This window comes from Podarcis bocagei, assembly GCF_964188305.1.
Source record: "Podarcis bocagei genome assembly, chromosome: 5".
Lineage (NCBI taxonomy): Eukaryota > Metazoa > Chordata > Lepidosauria > Squamata > Lacertidae > Podarcis > Podarcis bocagei.
In genome coordinates, this window is record NC_138129.1 from 3,807,873 (window position 1) to 3,831,825 (window position 23,953).

General features: G+C 50.2%; 1 protein-coding gene across 1 annotated transcript in view; it reads right to left on the minus strand.

Annotated features, from left to right (window-relative positions):
* Positions 1–16,425, minus strand: part of XKR7 (XK related 7) — a 54,855-nt gene extending 38,430 nt beyond the window's left edge. Inside the window, exon 1 of the mRNA XM_081196588.1 lies at positions 16,332–16,425. The gene's annotated coding sequence lies outside the window, so the exon portion shown is untranslated. The remainder of the gene's footprint in view (positions 1–16,331) is intronic.
* Between the last annotated feature and the right edge of the window lie 7,528 nt (positions 16,426–23,953).

Consider the following 23,953-nt stretch of genomic DNA (forward strand, 5'->3'; position numbering starts at 1 on the left):
GTGTCCCCCACTTAGCTTGGCACCTAGTGCAGGGGAAACAGTTGCACTGCCCTAAATCCACCTAAAGAACCTTTTAATGAGAGTGAAAGAAGAGAGCGCAAAATATGGTCTGAAGCACAACAGAAAAAAAAACGAAGATCATGGCCACTGGTCCCATCACCTCCTGGCAAATAGAAGGGGAAGAAATGGAGGCAGTGAGAGATTTTACTTTCTTGGGCTCCATGATCAGTGCAGATGGTGACAGCAGTCACGAAATTAAGAGACACCTGCTCCTTGGGAGAAAGGTGATGGCAAACCTAGACAGCATCTTAAAAAGCAGAGACATCACCTTGCCAACAAAGGGCTGTATAGTTAAAGCTATGGTTTTCCCAGTAGTGATGTATGGAAGTGAGAGCTGGACCATAAAGAAGGCTGATCGCCGAAGAATGGATGCTTTTGAATTCTGGTGCTGGAGGAGACTCTGGAGAGTCCCATGGACTGCAAGAAGATCAAACCTCTCCATTCTGAAGGAAATCAGCCCTGAGTGCTCACTGGAAGGACAGATCCTGAAGCTGAGGCTCCAAGACTGTGGCCACCTCATGAGAAGAGATGACTCCCTGGAAAAGACCCTGATGTTGGGAAAGATGGAGGGCACAAGGAAAAGGGGACGATGGAGGACGAGATGGTGGGACAGTGTTCTCAAAGCTACGAACATGAGTTTGTCCAAACTGCGGGAGGCAGTGGAAAACAGGAGTGCCTGGCGTGCTCTGGACCATGGGGTCACGAAGAGGCGGACACAAGTAAACGACTAAACAACAACAACAAATCCACCTCTGTTATAGTGCAAGAAGCAAAACCCAGAATATTTGTGGTAGGAAAAGTTACAAGCAGGAAGTTGTGGGACGTGAGCTATGCAGAAATGAAGTACTATGCCCTCCCTAAAACCCCTGCAGGAGTGAAACAGTATGGTTGTACCTTGGATCTCAAATGCCTTGACTCCCAAACAAATTGGCTCCTGAACAATCAAAACTCAGAAGTGAGTGTCCCGGTTTTCAAATGTTCTTTTGGAACCCGAATGTCCGATGCGGGTTCTGTGGGTTCTGTGCTTTGGTTTCCGAACGTTTTGGAAGTCTAACAGACTTCTGGAACGGATTCCGTTCGACTTTGAAGGTATGACTGTATTGAAAGCCGGGTCAAACCTATTCTGTCCTGAAACCATCATGGGCACAAATCATTCTCAATACACAATTGTTGTTAGCCGCCCTGAGCGTGGCTTCGGCTGGGGAGGGCGGGATATAAATAAAATTTACTTATTATTATTATTATTATTATTATTATTATTATTATTATTATTATTAATGAAAATGTCAGCCTGAGTGGAGTGGTGCAAGTCAGCTAAGCTTCATATACTGCAATATCTCACTTCCAACTAAACATCAGGAAAAACTTTCTGACAGTAAGAGCTGTTCAACAGTGAAACGGTCTGCCTTGGGAGGTGGTGGACCTCTCCTTCCTGGGAGGTTTTTAAGTGGAGGTTGGATGGCCATCTGCTATGGATGCTTTCGCTGAGATTCTTGCAGTGTAGGGGGTTAGACTAGATGACCCTTGGGGTCCCTTCCAGCTCTATAATTCCATGATTCCCAAATGCTACACTTTTCAGTATATCAGCTCAATACAGAATGATACGTATCTGAGATCAAATAGCAACGCTTGGCAGGTGAGTCCCATTTTTCGGAACAAATTCAGTTCACTCCAGCACCCTGTGAGAAAATAGGCACTGTAGCCATTCGGCACGTATGGTTAGAGGGTAAGGATCTCCTTACTACCCACCTAGCAAATGCATTTTTAAACATTTAAGTTGCCCCAAATCTATATATTTTCCTGTGCACCATACAGATCTGCCTTCCAAATACTATAATTTTCAGGCTTTCAAACCAGTGGGTTGTGTTGGAGATAGGGGCCATTGTACAGGAGAGGGTTAATGGGGCAGCGGCATTGTTGAAACTTCCTTACTAGATGGTGGCAAAGTTGCAGAGCACCTTTGGTTAGGGAGACTGCTAGCTGTAAATGGGGAGTGGGCAGTGGCGTAGCGTGGGTTGTCAGCACCCGGGGAAGGCAAGTAATTTGCGCCCCCTAACCCGGGGCAAGGCAAGTAATTTGCGCCCCCTAACCTGCCGCCGCTGCCAGCTTCTTCTTGCTGCTGCCTGGGCTGGGCTGGTGTGGTTCTCTCCCGCGCTCAGCGCTGTGCTGGGCGGCCACTGCACTGTCCCTCCCCCAGATAGTCCCTTGCTCTCTCTCCGGACCGCACGCCTAGCACCCACCCCCTCCACAGTGGGTGGCGACCCAGCGGCTCGGATCGGAATCGCACAGCCAGCACTGCAGTGAGAGAGAGTGAGTGAGCCAGGTAGGGGCAGAGAGCTGCAAGTGCGAGTGCGCCCCCCCCCCAGATGTTGCGCCTGGTGCGGCCGGCCCCCCCTGCACCCCCCACGCTACGCCACTGGGAGTGGGTGCTTTCTAAATGGCTAGGAAATCCCTGGAGGCCCTAATGGGTCTTATGGAGTCTTCTTCCCCTCATCCCACCTAAGAATGACGTAATCTGTAGACTGCTTCCAGATTCCCACTATTTTGCAGATGGTATTCAATTGCATAATGGCAAATTCAGGTTACACAGCGGATCTGACACTCTTGTGCCTCAAGCCTGCTTCCCTAAAAGAAGGGGGGGGGCGATAAGCAAAGGGGAAATGCAATGCAAGTATGAGATAGCAATTGATGTGAGGGTGTGTACATAACCTCTTTGCAACCCAATCAAAATGAATTATCAGTCAACAGCAGGCGTTATGCAACCTCCCTGCAAACTTTGTGCAACAAGTCAGGATGAATGTTCAATAAACAGTTCGTTCGGAAGTGACCTCAGCCTGTGATACAGCTGAAAGGGAGGGAAAGGAGACAGGCAGCAGTAGTTTGGGGGAGAAAGGGAAGATCGGGAGATATAGGGTTGTGTCTCACTCTGGAAATCTGATGTGCAACAATGAAGTCAGCGATCTGTTGGCGAATTAAGCTGCAACTTCCCCTTTGCCTGCATATAACGCTTGCTAATAAAATATTACAAAACACCGTGAGCTTCCAGTGATCTGGGGAAAGAAAACAAACCCACACAAGCACTGTGCTTGGGCAGCCTCCAGCTTCTCACCTTGTGGGAAACTCAGGGCAAACATAATAACAGGCTAGCAGTACGATTTCCATGCAAAAGCAAGAAGGGGGCCCTTTCTTTCAGATGGCAGCAGTGGCAGAGCTTAATTTGAGCCAGGATATCACCAGGACGCAGATCATTAGGTTGTAGTTTATTTCTATGCTACCTCTCTGCCAAAAGGCTTGTATGCCAACCCATGCCTTCTGAAATGCCCTCTTCTGCACAGCTGTTAAGGATGCAAGAGCTTTGTCCTCTTTCACACGTGCCCCGCAATTTGCCCTCTTTTTTGCAGTGTAAAGGAGCAGGCACAGGGTGTCATCAGTGCATGTGCAGAGAACCTTTCCCTTACCACCCTGTGATCACAGCCAGTCTGCCAAATGTCAAGGGGTTAGAGATAAATGCTTCCATGGCATGACTGAGGTTGCCGCCATTTCCCCATCTAGCAGGTTTCCTGTCCTATGCCTTTAACAACTGCACATCAGGCAGAAATTCAACAGGTCAAGCCTTTCCCAATTTGGAGGGGCTGTGGGAAGCTAGATTGCACCTGTTGAATTTTTGCCTGCTGCACAGCTTCTTAAAGGCACAGGGCCTGTGGAAACCCAAGGTCTGATCTGCGAACAGGTCTAAGTCCCAACACCTCTCACTTGAGAAACTGTGAACTGAGTGGGACAGGCTTCCTCAGTCTCAGCCCTCCAGATGTTTTGAGACTACAATTCCCATCATCCCTGCTAGCTAGGGATCATGGGAGTTGTAGGCCAAAAACATCTGGAGGGCCGAGGTTGAGGAAGCCTGCAGTAGGAGATAGAAATTTGGACGATTTGCATATGGCCCCCTTGGGAGACGAGATAGAAAACCCAAATTGTCCTCACACAACAATAACACAATGTGTGACATTTTAATGTACAGTCATACCTCGGGTTAAATATGCTTCAGGTTGAGCATTTTCAGGTTACTCTCCGCGGCGACCTGGAAGTAACGGAGCGCGTTGCTTCCGGGTTTCACCACTCGCGCATGCGCAGACGCTCAAAATGACGTCGCGCGCATGCGCGGAAGCGGCAAAACGCGACCCGCGCATGCACAGGCGCGCAGTCACATGTTACGTTCTACTCAGGATGCGAACGGGGCTCTCGAACGGATCCCGTTCACATCCAGAGGTACCACTGTATTTTTAATCTTTGTTGGAAACTGCCCAGAGTGGCTGGGGAAAATCAGCCAGATAGGCGGGGTACAAATAATAAATTATTATTATTATTATACTTTAAATAACTCACAATTTGCTGCCTTTTGTGGTGCACAAAATTGGCTGCCTTGGGCACAAAGTCGTTGGAAAGTCAAGGTGCTTAGGTTCGCCAGATCCTCACCTGGAGTTCCTTGTTGCCTTTTAAAATAACCCCAGGTGGTAGTGTACTTATTCAGCTGCTGCCTCATTCCACAGCTGTTCTGCTCACTCCCACCTGCTATACAGGACGAGTTCTACTCAGTTCTACTCTTGCCCTACCCAGGTGGGAGGCAGAGGCACAGCAGGTGCTCAAAGCACTGGCAGAAGTTTAGCTCCTGCACCACTACAATCAGACCCTGAACACCAAAGAGTTGCCACACATGCAGAAGACAACAGGACGTCTGGACCTTTAACAGCTGGGCAGAAGAGGGACTCTCAGCAAGTGCAACTTGCATTGTAAGCCACACTGTGCTGGTCCCGGGGGGAAGGTTACCGTTGGCGTAAGTCCGGTCCTGAGTCACTAGCCTGGAAACAGTTCACAAGGAGCAGGGCGAGGTCCGAAGCAGGAAGCCGGGTGGGGATAGGAACACTGGAGGGTCAGGTCTGGGTCCGGGCAGGAACAGGTACTCAACAACGACGTTGCTCCCGCAACCTGGGACCGGGCTGACTGGCCTTTATCTTCTCTGAGGCCAGGGGCGGTCCCGGCCCCCAGGAGACCCGCCTCCCCTGGCCTTAAGGTGAGCACTCCTCCTGGGAGAGACCAGTTCCCTTCGCCTCTCTGCCCTGAGCCTCTGCAGTTCAGGAGAGGCTGAAGGGTTACTGGGCCCAGGGGGAGACTCACCTGTAGGCACTGAGTCCTCAACCACCTCTGGAGCCAGAATGGATTCACCTGGTGCCTGCTCCTGAGGATCCGGCACAGGTGCAGGCGCTTCAGAATCAAGGCCCTGCCCCAGTTCAGCCGGCCCTGGAAGGAGGGACTCCTGTGCAGGCTGGGATTCCTCCGGTTCACCCTCTGAATCGGATTCCCAGGCCATCACACCCACTCAATGAAATTTCCTCTTCTGTACAGAACAACTGTGGGGTGTCCTGTCCTCTGTTGCATCTTGGCACCTTATGGACAGAAGAGCACAAGAAGATCCTACTGGATCAGACCCAAGGACCCATCTAGTCCAGCGTCTTATTCTCACAAGGACCAACGTGAGGCCCCAATGGGGATCCCACAAGAGTCCAGACTCCCACAAGCAGCCTCTCTCCTCCCTTGCAATTGGTATTCAGTGGTATATTGCCTCCAGCTGTGGAGGGAGATGGTAGCCATTGTGGCTATCGGCCTGGATAGCTCAGTTGGCTAGAGTGTGGTGCTGATGACGCCAAGGTTGCAGGTTTGATCCTCAGGGTCCCTTCCAACTCTACAATTCCATGATTTTATCTCACAATACGATAATCTTTATTGTCATTGTCCCATACAGAACAACGAAATTGAAAAATCTACATCAGACATTCAAAACCCAACAAGCCTGCTATCCCAGCTATCCCTGGTTAGCCCCCTAAAAACTCTGATACCCCATTTTTAAATACAATATACAGTGGTACCTCGGGTTACATACGCTTCAGGTTACATTTGCTTCAGGTTACAGACTCTGCTAACCCAGAAATAGTACCTTGGGTTAAGAACTTTGCTTCAGGATGAGAACAGAAATTGTGCTCCAGCAGCACGGCAGCAGTGGGAGGCCCCATTAGCTAAAGTGGTGCTTCAGGTTATGAACAGTTTCAAGTTAAGAACGGACCTCCGGAACGAATTAAGTACTTAACCAGAGGTACCACTGTACTCCCATACAGACTCCTTACAATGCGTTTAAAACCAAAATCGCATTTGTGTAGAAACTGTTTCTCAGGCGGCTAGTCCTAGTCTTTATACCCCTGTACCTTCTTCCAGAAGGCAGAAGCTGAAAGAGATCATTTCCAGGGTGCACACTATCCCGCGCTATCTCTGCAGCTTTCTTATGGCACCTGGAAGCATAGATTTGATCCAAGGTGGGAAGAGTGCACCCAATTATTCTCTCCGCAGTCTTTACGACCCTGGACAGTATTTGTTTTTCCCTGACCGTGTAGCTCCCAAACCACACACACAGACCATAAGTTAATACACTCTTAGTAGCCATGTGAAGTCACAATTAGCGGTGCAGCCATCCTTTGCTGCATAAATGTGCATCATTATTTGCAAGATCTGCTTAGAGTGTACTGTTTGGGTTTTGCAGAAATGTAAACTAGGAAGGAAGGAAGGAAGGAAGGAAGGAAGGAAGGAGAGGGGGTGTGTGTGTGTGTGTGTGTGGGTGTGTGCGTGCACACACCCACACACACAAAGGATAGCATGAAAAAGCAGATAAGGACTGGAAGGAAAAGGTAGCAAGCTGTGCAAAATACTCATTTATTTATTCTGTGGAAGCTCTTCCTACAGCACAGTCCTAGGCAGGTTTACTGATCTCATTGGGCCTCACCCCCTAGGAAGTGTGCACAGGACTGCAGCCTGCAAGCCCCCATTAAGTTTCCAAGTCTTTGACAACCAAGGGCTGCAGCTCAAAGCAATCCTTATGAACTCCCACACGGATCTCTCATGCATGTGAACAGGGGGTGCTTGTTCCCACCATGAAATGCATGTCTGGGGGAAACAATTCAGAGACGCTTAGAATCATAGAATCATAGAGTTGGAAGAGACCACAAGGGCCATCGAGTCCAACCCCCTGCCAAGCAGGAAACACCATCAGAGCACTCCTGACATATGGTTGTCAAGCCTCTGCTTAAAGACCTCCAAAGTAGGAGACTCCACCACACTCCTTGGCAGCAAATTCCACTGTCAAACAGCTCTTACTGTCAGGAAGTTCTTCCTAATGTTTAGGTGGAATCTTCTTTCTTGTAGTTTGGATCCATTGCTCCATGTCCGCTTCTCTGGAGCAGCAGAAAACAACCTTTCTCCCTCCTCTATGTGACATCCTTTTATATATTTGAACATGGCTATCATATCACCCCTTAACCTCCTCTTCTCCAGGCTAAACATGCCCAGCTCCCTTAGCCGTTCCTCATAAGGCATCATTTCCAGGCCTTTGACCATTTTGGTTGCCCTCCTCTGGACACGTTCCAGTTTGTCAGTGTCCTTCTTGAATTGTGGTGCCCAGAACTGGACACAGTACTCCAGGTGAGGTCTGACCAGAGCAGAATACAGTGGCACTATTACTTCCTTTGATCTAGATGCTATACTCCTATAGCAACTGCATCTAGATGCTATACTCCTATAGCAACTGCACGCAGATTGACAAACCCTTCAGATTTGCTCAGGGCTGCTGCCACAAGACGCTTTGGCATCCCAGGGGTCCTCTGTGGTTGCTTCGTATGGCCCATAGTGGAGTCTTGCTCGTGGTCCATTTGTTCCAACTGGGCCCACAAAGTTTCAAGAGCTCTTGAACTGGATAGAGACTCCCGTACGGCTGCAACCTGGATTTACTCTCCTTTTTGTATTATTTCAAGGTACGCTCTGCTTCCTAGCAGTGCCCTTACAAGATAGATGTCATTCTAAAATGATACATATACAATCTAAACTCGCGGTCACAATCAAAAAGGTCAATACACACAACCCACAAAATATCAGAGCAATAGCACTAATCCGAATCCAGAGTCAATACTGCCACATAACAGCTATTCTGCATTTGTAAAAAACTGGATCTTTTAGTGGGGCAGCACCTATACAGTGGTACCTCAGGTTACATACGCTTCAGGTTACAGACTCCGCTAACCCAGAAATAGTGCTTCAGGTTAAGAACTTTGCTTCAGGATGAGAACAGAAATTGTGCTCCGGCGGCGCGGTAGCAGCAGGAGGCCCCATTAGCTGAAGTGGTGCTTCAGGTTAAGAACAGTTTCAGGTTAAGAACGGACCTCCAGAATGAATTAAGTACTTAACCCGAGGTACAACTGTACTCTGGAACTCCCTGCCTATTGTCATCATGTAGGAACCTTCACTGTTTAATAAGATACCCAAAATTATAGCTCTCTGCTTTATTTTATGTTGGCAAGGGACGAAACAGTCAAATCGGCTATGATTAAGTGGGCACAGGATGTTGGTCATAACATTATGTCAGCTGACTGGGAATGGTTATGGAACACCGGTATTAAATTCACGGCATGTAATGCCTTAAAGGAAAACATTATGAAAATGGTCTATAGGTGGTACATGACCCCAGTCAAGCTGGCAAAAATTTATCATTTGCCCGATAACAAATGTTGGAAATGTAAAGAGACTGAAGGTACCTTCTACCACCTTTGGTGGACATGCCCGAAGATTAAGGCTTTCTGGGAAATGATCTATAATGAAATGAAAAGGGTACTTAAATGTACTTTTCCTAAAAAACCAGAGGCCTTTCTCTTGGGCATTGTCGGCCAATTGGTGTCAAAGAGGGATAGAACTTTTTTTATGTACGCTACAACAGCAGCAAGAATACTCATCGCAAAGTATTGGAAGACACAAGATCTACCCACTCTGGAAGAATGGCAGATGAAAGTGATGGACTATATGACATTGGCCGAGATGACAGGCAGAATCCGTGACCAAGAAAAAGAGACGGCGGAAGAAGAATGGAGAAAATTCAAAAGTTATCTTAAGGACCATTATAAACTTAATGAATGTTAGAGTGTTGTGGTTTTCAGGAACAAAGGGATACAGTGATATAAGGTCAGAATACAGAGATGACTAAGATGACAGAGGTTGGAAAGTAACAATTGGGAGTTGCTATAAAATTATGGACATTGGGATGCAGAAAGGGGGGGTATGGGGAAGTCCCAGAAAAGAGGTTTATGAAAATATGTTATGAAATTATACGTGTATGTTTGTCTTTTTAAGTGTTTGTTTGTTCTCTAAAATTTTGTAAAACCAATAAAAATTTTATTAAAAAAAAAATATTTTATGTTGGCAAGAAAGCTCCCCCAGGGAAATTTTTCTCCCCCCATCTATTTAAATTTGGAGTGGCAATGAAGGGACCATGATGCGTCTAGTTCTGGCGGGGCCTCCCCTCTTTAGCCCTGCTCACACACAGCAATTAGGCTTAGCTCCCATTCATGCAAATGGGAGCTTCCTCCCTCCAGCCTAATTGCTGCAGGAGCATGTAGTTTGGGGGCTGGTGACACCTAGAGAAGGATAATGCTCCTTGCATGCTGCAGTTTCCCCTTCAAATCACCCTTGCACAGCAATTTGGCTTACAAAGAAAGCTCCTATTCCTCTAAATGGGACCCTTTTTCTAATTCAAATTGCTCTCTCTCTCTCTCTCTCTCTCTCTCTCTCTCTCTCTCTCTCCCTTTGTGTGTGTGTGTGATTTTCGGAGGAGTGGCAGCTGGGGTTCTGTAACATTAACCTATTCCCACCCCTTGGCCAACCCCAGTGTGAGATCTAATTCCAGCTAGGATGACAATGTTTGCTTCCCTCGCAGAAGTTGGATTGCAAACTTTCTAGTTCCCTGAGCAACTGAGTATTGGCGGCGGGGTGTGTGTGTGTACTGGGGATACGTGATAGTTGAAAAGGACCTGAAAACCTGCGCAAAAATTGTCCCCCAACATCCGACTATGCCTGAAGGATCTTTGTTTTCCTCTTGACAGTTCTACAATGTACATGATGAGAACAGGGCTTTGACCTCTTGTAACAAGGCACAGGGGATCTCCCCACCTTGGAAATCTTATCAGCCCGAGACAGATGCTGAAGGGCTCATCATGTTAAGGTGGTTAATTATATCTTCACAAGCACATCACATTGGTGCTACAGAGACTTCTGAACACAAGGCAAGGAAGGCAGGCAGACCACCTCCTTTCATGAAAGGCACTTTCCTGTAGGAATTTCCATGCAGCTTCTATGAGGATCATTGCATGTGACAATGGCTCAACATCACTTTTTGTTCCAAGGTGGTACCATGGACAGAAAACCTGCCTGTTCAGTGATCAGTCTGCACAGAAGGTCACACATGAACCAAGCTATATAGGAACATAGGGAACTGCTTTGAACTGAGTCAGCCCCTCTAGCTCAGTATCGTCTTTACACCAGTGTAAAGGGGCAACTGCCCCCTTGGTCGCCTACCCTATAAAAAGCATTATTCAGAACATTAGTTTTCACGACCCGCTAAGGAAAATAACAACACAATAATATTCAAAAGCGTGACAATTAATTGCACATTTATTCAAAACCCAATTGAAACTAGTTTAGTTAATTCAACGTAATTTGTGAACTTGATCCAGCTTCTCAAACTCTGATAGTCATTTGCACCTCCAGAACCCCTCAGTGGCTCCTTTCTCTCTTAGCACCCCGCTAGGTAATTCCACTTCCCACCAGAGGGCACCACTGGCCACTTTGGGAACCACTGGTCTACAATGACTGCACAGAGGAATTGTGCAAGGCGTGACTTGGCCCAGGGAGGCTCAACATTAGCCTCTAAGAAAATTCATTTCAGAATTGCAGGCTCCTCACAAATGCAGCCTCTCAGCAACCAAGTAAACCACAAGCGCTATAGCTGGTTTTGCATGGAAACAGATTCTGTGATTTTTTTCAAGAAGGGAAAATGTTTTGGTGCAAAATTATGCTCAGGGGCAAGATGCCAGGCCTTGCACACAGGTGCACACACACACACACAATGCAATTGCAGAGATGAAATTGGGGAGAGTTTGAGCAAAGCCACCTCCTACCAAGTCAAAGCATGGGTCCATCTAGCCAAGCACGACGCATGCTAGCAGGCAACAGCCTTGCAAGCCAAAGATCCTATGATCAGATGCCAGCTATTGAACCTGGGACCTCTGGTGTGCAAGGGGTGCATTTCGTCACAGAACTGTGGCACCAGCCCTAATATCTGCTGCGCACAACAGGCGCCGTCTCCAGAACCGTGCTATAAAGGAGCTTATGAGATGCAAGGGGAGGGGGGGGGGTCGGGAGGAAGCCCAGCCTCACATTCTCCTCTTGCCGGGCACAGTTCATCTAGCAATAATTCATCACTTCTTAGAAACAACTGTCTACTTCCTGCACCAAATCCAGCCTCGCTAATGGGTTTAGCAAACCGCATTTAACTGGTCAGTGGAGCAAGTGCCACAAATCCCAAGATTAGGAAGAGACTGATACACAGCTCAAGAGCATCAGTGGCCAGGAGGGCCGCTCAGAGAGGGACAGCTTTAATTGGCTTAATGCCCTGCCTGGTGGAGCAGATCAGGGAGGGGAGAGGGCCAGGCTTGAGAACAGAATAGGGGAACTTCGTACCAATTGCCATGCCTGTTTATAATCCAGCAGTTCAGTGGATTTATTTGTAGCGATGTGTATAGATGCTAGGAGAGGATATATTTATTTGATATTATCCTTCCTTCCTCACCCTGAGTTCAGCTGAGTCCCATCCCTTTGCAGTTTAAAAGGGAAGCTTTGATAGGCTAATTTTAGCATTTTAGTTTAAGTAACCCAGGATGCTATAAAGCAGAAGGGATTCTCCTGGTATCCCCCCCTTTAAAACAACAATCACACAGACAGGTAAAAATAACATTTACTCTCTCAAAATACTTGTTGAAGAGTAACAGAGAACAGCAGCTTTGTTCAGGCAGGCTTAAAATGGTAATTCAGTTACAAAGACATACTTTAGTCTAGTTTAAGAGGGTGTCTGAGCACATGCAGATTGTTGGAATGAGGTCAAAGAGCAAAGAGGAAGCAGCCTGGCCAGGTGATGAGATTACAGTATACGTATGGCTATTCCTTACCCCTAACAGGGCACAGTGGGAGTCTCTCAGAAATTTACAGGTCCCCGACCTTCAGCTACCATGTGCCTCTCTAGCAAGCATGCATTCTTCGTTTGACTGCATTGTAAATATGCCACATAATCGACCCAAGTGGCTTAAAACCCAATTCATGCCTGCTTGCTTATTTTCAGGGCTGGGTGTCACCCACACAAACAATCCATTGCCCTGTGCCTGGGCAATCCAAGACAAGCTGAATTATGCAACCTGCACATAGTGGGCAGATTTGTCCAGTTTATTGTCTTTGGCCTGATTCAAACCAGCTTTGATAGTTTGTAGGAAGGGCCAAGGGATGTAGAAAGGCACTGAAGTTCTGCCCCCCACAAACGGGAGTCTCATCCAGCCACTCCTCTGGCTTTTATGGTTTGGGTGGGTATTGCTCGCCCACTTTCTAGCATAGCTCTGCGGCCACTAAGATATTTTGGACATACAGTCGAGATAGGAAGCTGAATCCAGTGTCCAGTATCACATGCTGTGCCCTGCAGGTGGTCAGGGTACACACCGTTCTGTTTATTTTCTGACCAGCGCTCCCATGCCAAAGCAGTGGTCTGAGTGGATCCTGCACCAGGGCACACACAGGACCAGCCCAAGGCATTTTGTTGCTTGAAGCAAAGGACCGGATTCCTCCCACTCCCTATTCCATGTATGGAAGCCAACTGGGCCGCCATTGATTCTTTTGAGGGGGTCGCACCCTGCACCACAGGTGTGGCAGTAAAACAGATTAGGTGGGTCCAGGCCAGGCTGCGTGAAGTAGCTGGGACTAAGGGTTGCCATCCGATTGGATTTTATTCTGATTCTGATCTGATTTGAGGATGTATTTTAATTGATTGTCTGATTTTATGTTAATGTATTATACATTTGATGTTAGCCACTCTGAGCCCGGCTTTGGCTGGGGAGGGCTGGATATAAATAAAATTTATTATTATTATTATTATTATTAGTAGTAGTAGTAGTAGTAGTAGTAGTAGGGCACCAACGCGATTTTCTGAACCCACTAAGTCACAAGAGAGAAGAAATTCAGGAGATTTCAGCCCCCTTCAGTGGCGTAGCGTGGGTTGTCAGCACCCGGGGCAAGGCAAGTAATTTGCGCCCCCTAACCCGTGGATTTGCGCCCCCTAACCCTAACCCCCAGATGTTCCGCCCGGTGCGGCCGGCCCCCCCTGCACCCCCCACGCTACGCCACTGGCCCCCTCCCAATAAATATCTGGTTCTCTGTGCTAAAACCACTTGTAGCAACCTTCATTGCAACTCACTCAAATGCATCACAAATGCTTTGGGGTCTCAGAGTTAAGTCCTGCAGCTCAAATCAAGGCCCAGCTACATCTCCATGCCCAAACTGAATCATCATGCTTTCCCCCCCCCCCCGGAAATTTTACTTCAGCTAGCAATCAGCAATTTCCTCCATTCATAACCGACAAGCTGTACTTCATGAATCTGCAACAACTTGAGCCCGTCCTTACAGCAGCTGAATAATGGTGGGGGGGTGGGGGTGGGGGCTCCTCAACGTCCAAGCAGAACAGAGCAAAACCACAAAAAGCTTTCAATGGCGAGCTGCACAAAAGGAAATCTGCCAGAGCCTTTTGCAAGCTCCACACGTGGCAATCCCCAGTGTCAGGGAAAATTCAGACTGGCGCGATGTTGCAAACCGATGAAATCCACTGAGGCTGCATTTCTCCATGAAGAGCACATTCTGCCGCTTTCCCTTGTCAATTCCCCGTGTCAACAGCTGCGATGAGAACGGGCTGGAATCATGAATGGGAGGGGACGTGGCTCGCCTTCTTTTGAATGGGGAGAGGAGCGGCCAAGGAGGCAGAGCTCTGTACTGTATGAAGGATGTGCGCTCTGCGTTCCTCCCTTCTCCTGAGCAAGGCCACGGGCAGCAGGAGCGGGGAAAACACCCACCACATGGCATCCCTGGGAGCCAGACGAGACCTCACCTTACACTGGAGCGTAAGGGCGAGAACTCCCTTCTGCAGCTCCAATTTGCCGCGATCGATGAATAGCTAAGCAGGCTCTTTCAGAAATTCACCATTGTCTCCAGCTCAGCTCCAACTTCCCTTGCAGGAAGATCCATTACAGACCGGTCGTGCCGTGTGGAGGGAGGGAGCTGTGAGGCTCAGGAAAAGGAGAGCTGTCTGGAGTGGGCGGGAGGGTGGGGGGAGCGAAAGGTCAGCTCAATAGTCTGGCCTGAGGAAATAGACCTGCCAGGAAATGATCATCTAAGAGCCCTGGAGTGGAGGTGGTTGCCGGAGAGGCATTCAGTGCACCTACTCCATCTGCGCTCTCCCTCTCAAGCCAGCTCCCAGGGGCCTACTTGGCTCCTCCCCGGTCTCAGCTCCTTTAAAGGTGGTCTCGGGGAGTGGGGCGGTGGGGGGCTGTGGATAAAACGCAGGGAAGAAGAGGAGGGCGGGTGGTGAAGAGGAGAGCTCTGGCTGGAAAACACGCGCACAGCTTCTGCCCTCGTCTCCAACTGGAGAGGGCCTTTCATTTCAATGGAATCACAGACACTGTGACAAACCAGGCAGCGGTTGGCTGAGAGCAGCTCCCATGTAGCAATGATCTGCTAGCCTCAGTTGTTGGGGGGGGGGGGGTAGGCATGCCACTCCCCCCCACCACCACTACCAGTGCCAGCAAAAGGAAGCAAACAACGTCTCGGATCAGCCTTCCTCAGCCTGGTGCCCTCCAAACGTCCAGGGCTGCAGCCGACGGGGTTGGGGACAATGTTATGAACAGGACAGCTCAGCACACTCTGGTGGATTCTTAGAAAGTCGGAGGCGTGGAGTAAACGAGGAGGCAGCGCTTCTCAGGTTTCTCTAGGGAGCAGAATGGGACGGTGGACGCCGCATTGGTCCCCTCCCTCCCTCTGCCATACCTGCCTAACAGGGCTGTCATGACGGTGAAGTATGACTGGGATGCACTATAACCTTCTAACCTTCTCCTCACCCCCTCCCGCGCGTGTCTCCTGGGGTGAAGAATCTAATTCTATTTCTGACACCTTCTCCCCTTGAAAGAACCCGTGATTGCCTTGCCCTCCAACCTTTCATTTCATGGGTCCCGTTCCCTCTGGTCAATGAGATGCACGGCTACAGTTTAACAGCAGAGACACCCAGTTATGTCATGGCAATCCTTCTCTCTCCTCTCCTTCTCTCTCCCCTCCCCCCCTCCCCACCACACATTGCAGTACCTTAGATAAATCATATTTAGTACAGCACTTAAAACATCTCCACACAGAGCACCAAATCAGAGTGACTCCACTGTCGCCTTCCTTTCCCCATTGGTGAGAATTCGTTTAACAAAATCGATGCTGCTCTCCGGTACCAAGCCAAGACTTGGCCCTGAAGAGAAAGAGGGTGCCAAGTCCCCTTTACGCACCCTTGAAGCTGGTCTTGGAAGTGGGATTTGTCCCTCAGACACATAATAGGGACCAGCCAGGTGCTGCTAACCTCCCCGCCCCTGCTCGGAGCCAGATGGTTCAGCACATGCCTCAGATTTGTTGCCTTGCAGGGCTAAAGGGCTGATAAGTCTCTCTATGTCCAGGAGCCCTTAAAGCCTCAGGCTACAAATTAGAGCTGGGAGGCCTGGCAGAATAAAGTGAATTATGCATTAGATTTCTAGCCCACCTTTTAGGGAGTGTAGCTTAAAGAAAGCACAGGCTCATTTCCTACCACCTGGTTTGAACAAGAGAATGGGCAGACGGAGCACCGAGGTTCCCTGGCCTGAATCAGGCCCTTTTGGGGAGAGGGGAAGGAGGTTGGGGTGCTGCTGGGCAGGGCAAGGGAAAAGAGGCAGGGAGGCGGCGGCGGCCGGCTTGCCCAGGAACTGCCGGCGTGCCAGAGGGCTGCATGGCTGCTCTCTTTCCCTCCTACCACGGGGACGATCCCCCCCCCCCTCTGGCTCGGAGCCCCCGCCCCCCTCCAGGCCGGCCGCGTCTCCTCTGCTCCCCGAGGTTCACAGGCGCGGTCCCCCACCACCCTAAAACTTCCCCTGGTGGGGAGCAGCGCCCGGGGGAATATGCCGGAGGGCTTCCCACCCACCCACCCCACCAGGACCTGCCCCCGCCCCCCCGCCCCGCTCCCCCGGTGCGCACATGGAGGGAGCCCACCGCTCGGCCTGCCTTTTGTGCTCGCCGCCCCCCGGGCTCGCCTCGCTCACCTCCAGACCTGGCCGAGTTGCAGGAGGTGGATGAGGGACTGGAGGATCCAGACGCAGAGGCGGCAGCAGCCGCCGCCGCCGGAGGAAGCCCGCGGAGAAGGCGGCTGGGGCGGCGGCGGCGGCTGGAGGCCGGCTCGGGCGCTGTCCTTGGTCCTGGCGCCGTCCTTGGTGCTGAAGGCGGCGGCGGGCGGCCCCGGCGAGGCTCGGCTGGGCGCGGAGAAGTCGTAGACGAACCACCTGAAGCTGAGCAGCTGCACGACCAGCGAGGGCAGCAGCACGAAGAGCAGCGTGAGCCCGAAGAAGGAGTACTCGCCGCGCAGGTAGTAGTGCGCGGCCAGCCACAGGTCGCTGGCGCCGTCCGAGAAGAAGACGAGCAGGGCGCCCAGCACCCAGCAGCAGTCCAGCAGGCTGTACTCGCGGCCCGGCAGCAGCAGCGACGGCGGGGCGGCGGCGGCCGAGCCCGAGGCGGCGGGGCTGCCCGGGTTGGGCAGCGGAGGGGGCGGCGGCCCTCCTCGACGGGACCCCCGGGCCAAGCTGGAGCTGCAGCTCCCGCCGCCGCCGCTGCTGCCTCCGCCGCCGCCACTCCCTCCGCCGCCACCGCCGCCGCCGGATCCCTCCCGGCGCACGAGCGACGACGAGGCGGAGGCGGCGGCGGCGGCGCCTGCCGCTCCTCCATCCGACTTCGCGGCCATGTTGGAGGAGAGGCGGAGGGAGAAAGGAGGGAGAGACGGAGACTTCCGGATGGAGGGAGAGAGGGAGAGAGGGATGGAGAGAGAGAGAGGGAGGGAGGGAGGAAAGAGGGAGGAGAGTGGCCAGATTGGGGGTGGGGGGAGGAAGGGGAGGAGGTGATGGAGGAGAGGAGGTGGGGGAGGGAAGGAGGGAGGGAGGGAAGGCAGGCAGGCAGGCAGCGCCCTCTTTCTCCCTCTCCCTCCTCTCTCGATCACCTCCCTAGATCAGGAGAGGGGGGCGTCTGGAGGAGCACGAGAGCCGCCTCCCTCCGCCCCCCCCATTCATTCCTCTAACGGCCCATTCACGCGCTCCCTCCGGAGCTGCTTCGGGCGGCGCCCTCTCCACCCTCTTCCTCGCCGCCTTGCAGGAGTCCCAGACCGGCCCCTGCTCTCCCTCCTCTTCCCCACCGCCGGCCTGCCACGCCTCCCTGCTCCCCTCGCCTAATCCTGCCGGGGACCCCCTGCTCCCCTCTTCAAAGGTGGGAGGCAACGGCTCTCCCCCCGCCGCCCCAACCTAGAGCATGCATGATGCTGGAAGGATGCTGCTGGCTGCCCCTCCCACCTCATGCCGGTTCGGGGACTCTTCTATCATTTGAAGGGAGGGGGTTTATCTCCCCGTGCAGGTGTGGAGGTTAGGGGGCTTGACAAAGGCTAGGAGTCTCCTGGGTGGAGCTCCTGCCGCTGCCTTGACCGTTCAGTTCAGATTGCTGTAGCCCTGGCCACACGTGTGCTCGGCGCTGTGCAAATCGCATCAGCCGGGAGGGTTTTTCCTCGGAGGTAAGACGGTTATTGGGGATTTAGCCATTTAAACTGTGGAGCCGGCAGGGTGTCTGGAGTCATCAATGCCAACCCCAATGATTGCGCTACAACACACAGGGGGGTAGTTAGGTAGTTAGGTTAGTTCTTGCCAATATTATAGAGAATGCTTGGAGGTGGGAGATGGGACTTCCTCCAGTCTAGGGTTCCTGTGACTTGCATGATCTTTCTGAGGAGACCTCCCTGTCCTGGCTACTGTCAGGTACTTTTGTTGATTGGTGACTACAGATCTTCTCAAGCCACTTCCACCCTGCCTCCATGTTGCCTTAAAAGAGAATGGACTGGTCCAGGGATGATAGCCAACTGGCTACAGTTCATGATGGCTGTCCTCCAAGGCTGCTGAGTGCCCAATCGCAGGAGAGGAGAATGCTCTGGTGCCCCAGTCCTGCTTGTGGGTTTCCCAAAAGAGACATCTAGTTGGCCATTGTGAGATCAGGATACTGGTCTAGATGGGCCATTGACTTGATCCAGCAGAGCTCCTCTTAGGTTCTTATTTTTTAATCCCGTCCCTCGCAATCCTCCGGTGTTTCAGCTGCCTAGCTAGTGTGAAAGGCCTTTAAACATTTGTGGGAACATATCATGCCCCTTCTTTTTCAAGCGACAGATACATAAATGTCCTTTGAAAAACAATACTAGCAATTAGACTGCCTTGCCTTATGTGCCCGCCAAATGCCAGATTTCAAACTCGTACATATGCCCCTTACAGGGTGTTCTCTGTACAGAAATAAATCCCATTGTATTCAATAGAATTTACTCCCAGGTTTTAAGTGTGCATGGGATTGCCGCCTTAATAATTCTGGCACACCAAGGAGACAGATGATCAGTCCTCCCAGTGTCTTAATAAAGATGATGTGTTTTAAAACACACACAAGATGCATTTTCAGCCTTTGTTATGCTGCCGTTTTGTAACCCACTCCGAGCCTTAGGAAAGTGCAGAGCAAGAAATCAAATAAAAGGAGAAGAGAATATTGCCTTCTTTTACTTTCCTCCTCTGCCTTTGTTTTCTTCTTTGTCATCATTGCAGGCCTGTGTGACCCCCTAACCCAAATGGGGCCTCCCTCGTCATGTCACTCCTGCTTCTCAGGGACCATGAAGTGAAGGTTTCAAAGGGGATTCTCCAGGGGGTTTGCAGAAATGATGGGGAAATAATTTCCCAGTAATCTTTAGTCCTCTCCAGAGGCTGCCCAGATCCCCTGAGCCAAAACTGAAAGGATGCAATAGGCAATAGGTTCTACAAGTTTCCTGCAGGATGTAAAAGAAATTAAGCGTAAGCAGGGAGAAAAAGAAGCCTTTTCTCTGCTAACCAGAGGAAGAAAACCTAGCAAAAGGGCAAGCCTTGAAGCCTCCGAACAGGAGAGATAAGGGCTAAAGGGAAGCAGCTTGAATGAGATTGGGCATTTGATTAACTGTCTGTCATCCTCGCTCTCAAGCAAAAACTGGATCTGCAGGATGTTGTGTCTTCTTCAGCAGGATGGGAGAGCGGGCTGTGGAATGGCACCAGCAACTCGCGGTTTCGAGATTGTGTCACAGCTGCAGCGCATGAATGGCGCCGCAGGTGTTGTGAATGCTCACAAATATTTGGCCTGGATCAGCACATTGCTAAGGCCAAGGAAAAGAGGCTCTTCTAGCTTAACCAGGTGTTCTGGGGCTCTGGGCAATTCTCAGGACACCATCCCTGATGGGGTGGGGTTCTCCTACGCAAGGAACGTTGGAAGCTGCCTAATAGCGAGTCAGATCATCGGTCCATCTGCCTCAGTACTGTCTACACAGACTGGCAGAGGCTTTCTGGAGTCTGCCCCAGCTGTACCTGGAGATGCCTTCAGGGTTTGAACCTGGTACCTTCTGCATGCTACGGCCCTTCAAGCCCCACTGAAAGGAACAGGCATTGCGCAAGGAGCATGGACTGTGCCCATCGTAGTTAACTAGCCCCTGACAGCCATGGGGCATCGCTTATCAAGGACCCTTTCCACCCAGCTAGCCTTTGTGTTGCACTTACAGCAGAGCAAGTCAACGGAGCAGGGAGGACGTGCTTTTCAACCTCACCCTCATTTCTGTATATTTTGAGAAGCGGACATACAGCTGAACTATGGAACTCACTCCCACAAGAGGCAGAAGCAGCCACCGACCGAGATGGCTTAAAATTAGACAAAGTCATGCTTGGGAGGGCTGCTGATGGCTTCCAGCCATGACGGCTAGGCCCTGCCTCCACAACTGGAAGCAGCGATGCTTCTGAATACCTGTTGTTGGAAACCACAGGAGGGGAGAGCTGCTCTTGCACGCAGATCCTGCTTGTGGGCTTTGCACAGGCATCTGGTGGACGAGATGAGCTGATCCAGCAGCCTCTTTGCATTTTCTTATATTATTACATGAGACTACAGAGTAATGCAGCGCTGAGCATGGTTAAAACCCTTGAAGGGATGGGGGGGGGGGAAGTAGGATGACTTGAGCTTCCCACTGGGCATTGCAGGTGCTTCACCTTGGGTCAGACTATTGGTCCAACCAGGCCACTATTGTCTGCTTTCCCTGGTGGTGGCTATGCACACCACCTGCTGCCAGAGACTGCGCTTCTGTATTCAGAGCATGTGCTCTGCCATGGAGTTATGGTCCCTCGATGAACACTTACGTCCAATGTGCAGGCATTTGCTGGTGATCATGCTTTTATTCCATGCTGCAAAAAGCAACAACACACCACCCCCCCGCTCATTCCTGCCTGCCAAGATCTGTTATGGGTACAAAGAGAGTAGGCTGGATAAGACATCTCCGTTCCACACCCCCACCCCACAGACTTCTATCTTCCTAATAATAATAATTAATTACTTGTACGCTGTGGTCTAAACCACTGAGCCTAGGGCTTGCCGATTGGAAGTTCAGCGGTTCAAATCCCCGCGATGGGGTGAGCTCCTGTTGTTCGGTCCCAGCTCCTACCAGTGTGGTGTAGTGGTTAAGAGTGGTAGTCTCGTAATCTGGTGAACCAGGTTCGTGTCTCCGCTCCTCCACATGCAGCTGCTGGGTGACCTTGGGCTAGTCACACTTCTCTGAAGTCTCTCAGCTTCACTCACCTCACAGAGTGTTTGTTGTGGGGGAGGAAGGGAAAGGAGAATATTAGCCACTTTGAGACTCCTTTGGGTTGTGATAAAGCGGGATATCAAATCCAAACTCTTCTTCTTCTAGCAGTTCGAAAGCACATCAGAGTGCAAGTAGATAAATAGGTACCGCTCCAGTGGGAAGGTAAACGGCGTTACCGTGTGCTCCTCTGGTTTTACCAGAAGCAGCTTAGTCATGCTGGCCACATGACCCAGAAAAACTGTCTGCAGACAAAAGTCGGCTCCCTCGGCCAGTAATGCGAGATGAGCGCTGCAACCCCAGAGTCGCCCACGACTGGACTTAACTGTCAGGGGTCCTTTACCTTTACCCTGCCCATCTGACTAGGTTGCCCCAGCTGCTCGACCTGTTAGCTTGCAGCATCCACTCTATAACCGATGTTCAGGCTGTGAGTGCTGATGTTTGTGAAGCCAAATTGGCACCCCACAGCATAAAGTGGGGGGCAGCAGATGAGAGGGAAACAGCAAGGTTTGCAGTAGCGTTGTGTACCAGAATCCATCTGGATGAATTCGGGTCAGTCTGGGGTGTGGCTGGGTCAAGCTGAGGCAGCCCCTGGTCACTCTGGGCCGGGTCAGGTCTATCTGGGGCTACCAAAAGGGGTGGTGGTCTGGCAGCAAGGAGGAGATGCACAGGTAAGAACACAAAATACATAATGAAAACAGGAAGAAAAAACAAACTAATAACCCCCCACCCACGCCACATTTTAAAGTGTATTGGGTGTTTATCAGCCAAAGGCCTGGCAGAAGAGGAACATTTTCCCCTGGTGCCCAAAAGTGTATAATGAAGGTGACAGGTGATCCTCCCTGGGGAGAGCATGCCACAAAAGGGGAGCCACTGCAGAAAAGGCCCATTCTTGTGTTGCTCCCTCTGGACCTCGCGTGGAGGAGGCACATGAAGAAAGGCCTCAGATGACGGTCCAGGTAGGATCATATGGAGAGAGGTGGTCCTTTTGCATATTGTGTTAGGATATAGTTCCTTTCCACCTTAAAAGGGTACAGGCATGACTATTGTGTGTCACATGCTTGTTTACTTCCAGCTCTCGCTGGGAACTTCTCTTTGTATATACCGATAGCTTTTGTGTTACTGCTGTTTTGCTGGACATGAAGGCAAGCAGACATGTTTTCCTTTGTTCCTGAGCTATGCTGAATAAAACGCTTGTACATAATGCTTACATCTGCCTCTGTCCGCCACTTTCACTGTGGAGATTTATTCACTCTGCTAATTAGTGTGCATGGGTTTCTAATCGTATCTGAGGCTCATGTCGCTGACTGACTGATGCTGTTCCACGGGAGACCGGTGATCGTCCGGAGCCAGCTGGGGGCCTGCCTGATGCCCCCATCTCCCCGACAGTATCCCAACATATTGCAGTCCTGTTTCTCTAGTGACAGAGAGCTCCACAGGACCAGGCCAATGACACTAAAAGTTCTATTTCTTCTTGTCCCAGACTCAACCCAAGGAACACACGTTCCAAAAAAATGTTTTTCCACCTCATTGATGTTCTCTTAAGTGTACCTTCTCCCTCCCTCCTCCACACCCAGCCTCTGCCTGACTTCTCTCCCAAATTCCTAAATACTTATCTACTTAGTTTAGCCTTCCTCCCACGCTTCCAGCTGCTCTGTATATTGTTCACTGTTTGCTTGACAGTTTATACAGTGATAAGGGAGGGGCGGATGCTCCCACCCCTGTCCTGGAAGCAACTGGGGCAATAATTTCCAGCCAGACCCTGTTTACATTCAGCCACAATGAGGCCAGAGAAGACTGAAGACTGGAGCCACCTGTGGTCAGTCCCTGGCCAGGGCCTTTGGGGAAGGGGGCGGACCTTCTCTGCAATGTGCAGAATGGCAGCAGATCCACCCCAGACATTTAAGGCACACCCAACGCACATTTATTTTTATTTTTAAATTTTTTAAAATTGGTTTTAACATATAAATTATAAAATGTACCACAAAACTTATCACTCATACAATCTTTTTAGACTTCCATCAGCACCTCTGATGATCCACCGTTTTAACCACTTCTTATGCATTTCTTAACTTTATATTGCCTTTACATCTCTTAACAATCACCCTTCCCCTTCTCCATTTTTGCAATATTTCCAATAATTCTCACAAAAATTCTTGCATACCTACAAACGATGTCTGATCTTCACAAATACTTTTCAAGTAGTCTGTAAATTTACTCCAGTCTTCCGTGAATTTCTGGTCCCGCCGGTTTCGAATCCTTCCTGTTAGTTTATCTAGTTCTGCATTGTCCATTAACTTCATTCTCCATTCTTCAATCGTCGGTAATTCTTCTTGCTTCCATTTTTGGGCCAACGCACATTTAAAGGACATAACTTCTCCCAGAGAATCCCAGCAGCTGTATCTTGTTAAGGCGGTTGGGAATTATAGTACTGTGAGGTGGGAACTACAATTCCCAGGACTTTGGGGGGTGGATCTGCGCTGAGGTTTAAAACGCAGCTAGGTCATTCTTTCCCTCAGTTTGGATCAATGCTAGGTTTTTGGGAAGCACACCAAAAGCCAGCTTTTTCTAAAAAAATAATAATGACTGGATAGCTATGGATTGTGGTGTTAGGTTGTGTACACCGCTACCCAAGGGCCCTCTTAGAAATCTGATGTGCCATTAATGCCGCGAATTTCCACCTATGTGCAACCAATGGATATGCATAAATAAATATATCACAGAATGCTTTAAGTCTTCCGTGACTTCATTCAAAAGGTATTTGCAGGAACCCCTGAAATCTCTCGTGGCTCAGAGACCTAAGTGCACATTAAATGGTACTGCCATTATAGTTGTTGTATGACATTTATATACTGCCCTTCAGCCAAAGATAATAGGACTGTTTACAGCATAAAAACACAAAATAAATAACGGGATCACAATAATAACCCCACCCCCACATGCCTAATAAACGTAGTTAAACACCCACCGTGCAATCTGCTTTTTAACTGGTCCCCTACTGTGTCATCTGCCCCA